This window comes from Cervus elaphus, chromosome 1 (genome assembly GCF_910594005.1).
Source record: "Cervus elaphus chromosome 1, mCerEla1.1, whole genome shotgun sequence".
Lineage (NCBI taxonomy): Eukaryota > Metazoa > Chordata > Mammalia > Artiodactyla > Cervidae > Cervus > Cervus elaphus.
This window is the reverse complement of record NC_057815.1, coordinates 92,600,000-92,606,210: the sequence shown is the minus strand read 5'-3', so window position 1 is coordinate 92,606,210 and position 6,211 is coordinate 92,600,000. Positions and strand designations below refer to the sequence as shown.

General features: G+C 37.8%; 2 pseudogenes; both read left to right on the top strand.

The window, feature by feature from the left end:
• The first annotated feature begins 1,759 nt into the window (after positions 1-1,759).
• LOC122702854 lies at positions 1,760-2,718 on the top strand (annotated as a pseudogene).
• Positions 2,719-4,993: 2,275 nt separating this feature from the next.
• On the top strand, positions 4,994-5,760 carry LOC122702850 (annotated as a pseudogene).
• The last annotated feature ends 451 nt before the right edge of the window (positions 5,761-6,211 follow it).

Sequence of the window (6,211 nt, the reverse complement as noted above, 5' to 3'; positions counted from 1 at the left end):
CATCTGGGCAACCAGTGAAGTCCACTTTCTCCTATATTGCCCCCTCTAATTGCCACCAACTTTCACCTGGTGCAAGTGATATGATATGTTTCCCCCCACAGAAGTGGGTGGACTGTATAGTTCATTGGGTCACAAAGAGTTGGACACAACTGAGTGACTTTCACTTGCACTTGCATTTTACCACCCTGATCAATAAATTCAAGTATCTCAGTAGGATAATGAAGTAGTGTGAATGGGTGAGAAAGCAGGGGTGGTTCTTCATTTACAAAGTGCTTTAAACGTGATCTGTGTCCATCCCAGCACTGTAGCTTTTAGTGAGTTGCAGTAACAATGACGTACCTGGTCACTTCCTGCTATTGAACAAAAGTATAGATTTTTCCAACATTGCCTTTATGGTCTCCTTTATCATTCACAAAAGTTTAGAAGTGTACCTTATGATTTTTCACATAACATCAGTCTTATAGGTAATATGATTTTTATTATCAGTGTGACCATTTACATGTTTTAAAGAACTTGAATCAAATTTCTATCATAGAGTTTATTCTTACCCTCTGCAAGAGTTAAAATGAGGGATAGTTTCAGCAAAATCGTTATGGTTTGGGGATGTGTCTGATAGTCATTTTAAAATAAATGTCTCTTCCCCTAAGAGGAAACTTTTAATATATTATTTTTCCCCATTACTCCCTCCTTTAATATTTAATATCAATGATATATATGTGTGTGTTTGTATAAAAGTATACACACATTTTTGTGTAATGTATGCTTATCTGTTTTTATAGAAAAAAGAATTGACTTAATTTTGTGTCCCATTAACCAATTTATGCCCTCAATAATTGGCTATAATATACAATGCTAAGGATATCCTGAGATGTCTTAAAAGTGAAACAAGCTTTGGTGATGTGAGGGCCGCTTGAGGCAGGCAAGAGGAGATAAAGTGAACAGGCATCACTTTCTGTTGTGATGGGAGGGATTAACCAAAAGGACCCTGAGGTTAGAGTGGCAGCAGACAGACACGGGTCATGGAAGTGTCCATCTGTTCTGCATCCTTAAGTCCATCCGGCTGAGAAAATGCATGAGCTTCACTGACTGTTCAGACACTGCACCAACATTATACTGAAACAAAGGATCATAACTTCAAAGAAAAGCAATGCTTAAAGGAAATGTCAGTGACCAATTCATGAGAATGAATTGCAGAAGAGGTAAATTATTTTCATATAGGAAAAGACTTGTGGAAAAGCATTTGAAGATATGACTACTTTTATGTAAAGGAACTCTACATTTAAAGTTAGCTATTGAAAACACCAAATGCATGCTAGGATATTTCTGTGTGTGTGTGTGTGTGTGTGTTTTAAGAATTTTTCAATGTGGACAATTTTTAAAGTATTTACTAAATTTCTTATAATGTGGCTTCTGTTTTATATTTTGTTTTTTTGTCAATGAGTCATGTGGTATCTTAGCTTCTTATTTGGGGATCAAACCCTCACCCCTTGCATTGTAGGACCACTGGATTGCCAGAGAAGTCTCCTAGGTTATTTGTTTAAATTAATTTACTTATTTTAATTGGATGCTAGTTATTTTACAATATTATAGTGGTTTTTGCCATACGTTGACATGAATTAGCCCTTTATACAACATGTATTTACAAGTTTGAGAGAGGTAGGCATCAGATAACACCATGTGAGTTGGAGGGGGGGGAAACAAGGACCAATTAATTTTCATTTCCTTTATTTTAGAAATCTTTGGAAGCTGAGCAAACACAATGTTAAAGGAAAACTACACAGAGGTGACTGAGTTTATTCTCCTGGGACTGACAGATTGAACTGAGTTGCAGCCTGTCCTTTTTGTGGTCTTCCTAGTCATCTACCTGATCACAGTCTTCGGCAATGTGAGCATGATTTTGTTAATCAGAGCTGACTCAAAGCTTCATATGCCAATGTACTTCCTGCTCAGCCACCTCTCCTTTGTAGATCTCTGTTATGATACCACTGTTACTCTTCAGATGCTGGTCAATCTCTCATCTAAGGAAAAAAAAACACTTCCTTCCTTGATTGCTTTATACAATTTGACTTTTTCATTTCCTTGGGGCTCACAGATAGATATATTCTCACAGCAATGGCTTATGACTGTTACATAGCCATCTGCAAACCCTTGGCAGCAAAATGTCCCGAGGTGTCTGCCTCTCTCGTTGCTACTTCTTATATTTATGGCTTTACAAATGGTCTTACATAGACCATCCTGATGCTCCATCTCTCCTACTGTGGACCCAATAAAATCAACCACTTTTACTGTGCGGACCCACCACTCTTAGTCCTAGCCTGCTCAGATACTTATGTCAGTGAAACTGCCATGTTTGTGGTGGCTGGTTCCAACTTCATATTTTCTCTCACCATCATCCGAATCTCCAACATTTTCATCTTTACAGCCATCCTGCAAATGTATTCTCCAGAAGGGAGGCACAAGGCCCTCTCCACCTGTGGGTCTCAACTAACAGTTGTCACCATGTTTTGTGGGACACTGTTCTGGATGTATCTAAGGCCACCTTCAGTGGCATCTGTAGAGCAGACCAAAATTGCAGCTGTTTTTTATGTCTTTGTGAGTCCTATGCTAAACCCTTTGATCTACAGCCTTCAGAACAAAGATGTTAAAAGAGCAATAAGGAAAGTGTTTCAAGAGAAATCATTTGTCAAATCGGGTACATATTTAGTCAGAGGTATGTAATATAATTGTATCCTCTGACCAATTAGAGAAAATTTTCAACTAATAAGTCACTTTTTCTCATTGACTTGTCCTCTTCTTCTGTAATTCACCTATGAGACTTGAAAGAATTTGTCCAGTCACTAGCTTCTGTTACTTTACTGTATTTAAAATGACTACAACATTGGGTGGAGAAGGAAATGGCAACCCACTCCAGTATTCTTGCCTGGAGAATCGCATGGACAGAGGATCAGCATCAGTCCTTCCGATGAACACCCAGGACTTATCTCCTTCAGATTGGACTGGTTGGATCTCCTTGCAGTCCAAGGGACTCTCAAGAGTCTTCTCCAGCACCACAGATCAAAAGCATCAATTCTTTGGTGTTCAGCTTTCTTTAGAGTCCAACTCTCACATCCATACATGACTACTGGAAAAACCACAGCTTTGACTACATGGACCTTTGTTGGAAAAGTAATGTCTCTGCTTTTTAATATACTGTCTAGATTGGTCATAACTTTTCTTCCAAGGAGCAAGCATGTTTTAATTTCATGGCCGCAGTCACCATCTGCGGTGATTTTGGAGCCCCCCAAAATAAAATCTGTCACTGTTTCCATTCTTTCCCCATCTATTAGCCATGAAGTGATGGGACCAGATGCCATGATCTTAGTTTCCTGAATGATGAGTTTAAAGGCAACTTTTTCACTCTACTCTTTCACTTTCAAGAGGCTTTTTAGTTCTTCTTCAGTTTCTTCCATAAGGATGGTGTCATCTGAATATCTGATGTTATTGATATTTCTCCTGGCAATCGTGATTCCACCTTGTGCTTCATCCAGCCTAGCATTTCTCATGATGTACTCGTCATAAAAGTTAAATAAGCAGGGTGACAATATTCAGCCTTGATATACTCCTTTCCCGATTTGGAACCTGTGTGTTTTTCCATGCCCAGTTCACATAGGCTTACAGGTTTCCAAATATATCACACATGGTATCTTTGCCTCTGGTCCTTATCCTTCCTAGAATATTCTCCTTTGAATTGTCTGATTGATTTTTCTTTCTCTTCCAGCTTGTTATTTAAAAAGTCACTTTTATGTGAGTTCATTGTTAATGTTGCTGTTTGAAATTTAAACATTTCCTTCATTTTCTTTCTTTTCCTCCATGCCAGAGTCATTTGAAACACTATTGATTTATTGTGGTATTATCTTTCTGTGTCCACTAGAATGTGAATGCCAGAAGGGCAGGGATTTTGAAGCTTTGGTTCATTTCTCCATCTACAGTGCATAAATACACAATGTAGTAGTTATCAATAAATACTTTTTGGATTACTTTGTGATGTCCATAAAGATTTTAGAGTGAAACTAAACAGATATTATTATTCCCATTTAAAATAAGAAAATGAAGTGCCTTCTAGGTAAAAATAATTATCTATTATTAGTAACTACTATTATCATATTCCATAAATGTATATTAAGTACTTAATATACAATGGAAGGGAACTATAGGTACAAAAGTGCTTTTTTTAAACTGTTTCTGAATCATAACTACAGTAAGTTTTAGTGACTCATTTGGTAATGAGACAAGAATTGGGCAAGTTAGAAAAAAATGAAGTGTGAGAGAAATAAAAACATAAAAGCCTCTGGGGAGTACAAAAGAGGGGACTCAGCACTTATTTAGAAGTGAAGACGAGAATAAGCTACAAATTGTCATATGTCTAGATAGATGGAGTCATGTTTAATAACTTAAATGCTTCTTTTCTTTATGAAAACACTCTGTCATCGTTGTAGACCATCCTCAAAATACTATGTGAGAATTCATTTCATCTAACAATTCTTTGTTCATTGATTTGTCATGTGTTTATAGGACTCTAGTGATTTTGCCTTTGTGTTTTGGTTTGTAATTATATTTTTAAAGTGTGATTCTGGGAACATCTGTGTTAGGATCATCTGGATAAACGTTAAGTGTGAGATCCCACTGTCCCATGTGACTTTCTGACACAGATGTTCTGTAGATTATCTTGATTAACAAGCTTCTTGGAGCTATTGTTTTGTCAAGCAGTTTATAAGCTCCTGTTTTTCCTATGAAAGATATAACATTGTGAATCTTTCTGTGGGGATTCAGAGATGAATAAAATATTGCAAGTAGCTTGGTATTTCATGCAGATGCTATTTTTTCTTTTCTTTTTTAAAGTAGTGTATAAATTTGCCCTTAGAAATCAAAGAACAGTAATGAAGTATAGTTTACTCTGCCCTTGAAGAACTAGCATATAAATAGCAAGTGGATCCTAAAATGGAAGGATCCTAAAATGGAAGGCTACACCTCTACTGCAGCCCCACGGATGCTCACTGTGATGTTATCAGGGAAGAAGACCATCAGCTTTGCTGGCTGCTTTGTACAATGTTACCTTTTCATAGCACTTCTCCTCACTGAGTTTTACATGCTGGCGGCAATGGCCTATGACCACTACGTGCCCATATGAAACCCTCTGCACTACAGTGTGAAGATGGCTGGGTGCGTCTGCATAAGCTTGGCCACATTCCATTAAGTCTACGGTTTCTCAGATGGAATCTTCCAGGCCATCCTGACCTTTCACTTGACCTTCTGTAGATCCAACATCATCAACCATTTCTACTGTGCTGACCCGCCACTCATTAAGCTTTCTGGCTCTGATACTTATGTCAAAGAGCATGCCATGTTGATATCTGCAGGCTTCAACTTCGCCAGCTCCCTCATCATCATCCTGATTTCTTATGCCTTAATTCTCACTGCAATCCTCAGGATCAAATCAGCAGAAGGAAGGCGCAAGGCATTCTCCACCTGTGGTTCCCAGATGACTGCTGTAAACCTATTTTATGGGACACTCTTTTGCATGTATGTAAGACCACCAACAGACAAGACAGTGGAAGAATCCAAGATAATAGCTGTTTTCTAAGCTTTTGTAAGTTCAGTACTTAATCCATTGATCAAAAGCCTGAGGAACAGGATGTAAAACAAGCATTGAAGAGAGTCCTCAGAAGAAATATAGTCACTGAGATGGCCATGCCTCAATTTCCATTAAACTGTAACTCTTAATCTTTGGCTCAAATATCTTTAACATTTATAAGATCAATTTTTGTATTCTTTGTGTCTGTGTTTCAATTGTTCTTCAGACTGAGAATAAATAAGCTGTACTTAGTCTAGACTGCTGCCCTTTAATATGTTTACCTGGGTTGGCGGTAGTAACATTTCCTTGGATATTGTTAGAAATGAAGCATAGAATCCTGCACCTCAGATCACCTATTTCAAAACTGCTTTTAGAATCAAATTTTAGGTTCTTTTAAGTCATTACATTGTGAGGAACCCCCTTCTAAGTGAAAATTCCTACTAGGTGTTGCCTGGAGCACTGGTATGCTCTTACTGCTTACAATAGTAAACAGGATACACATGCTCTGAGCTCAGTTCTTTGAATTTATTCTCTTTTTATTGCCATCTATTTGGAGGGGCTAAGAATCTTTAAGAAGACCAACCTTCTGTACTTTTCCCC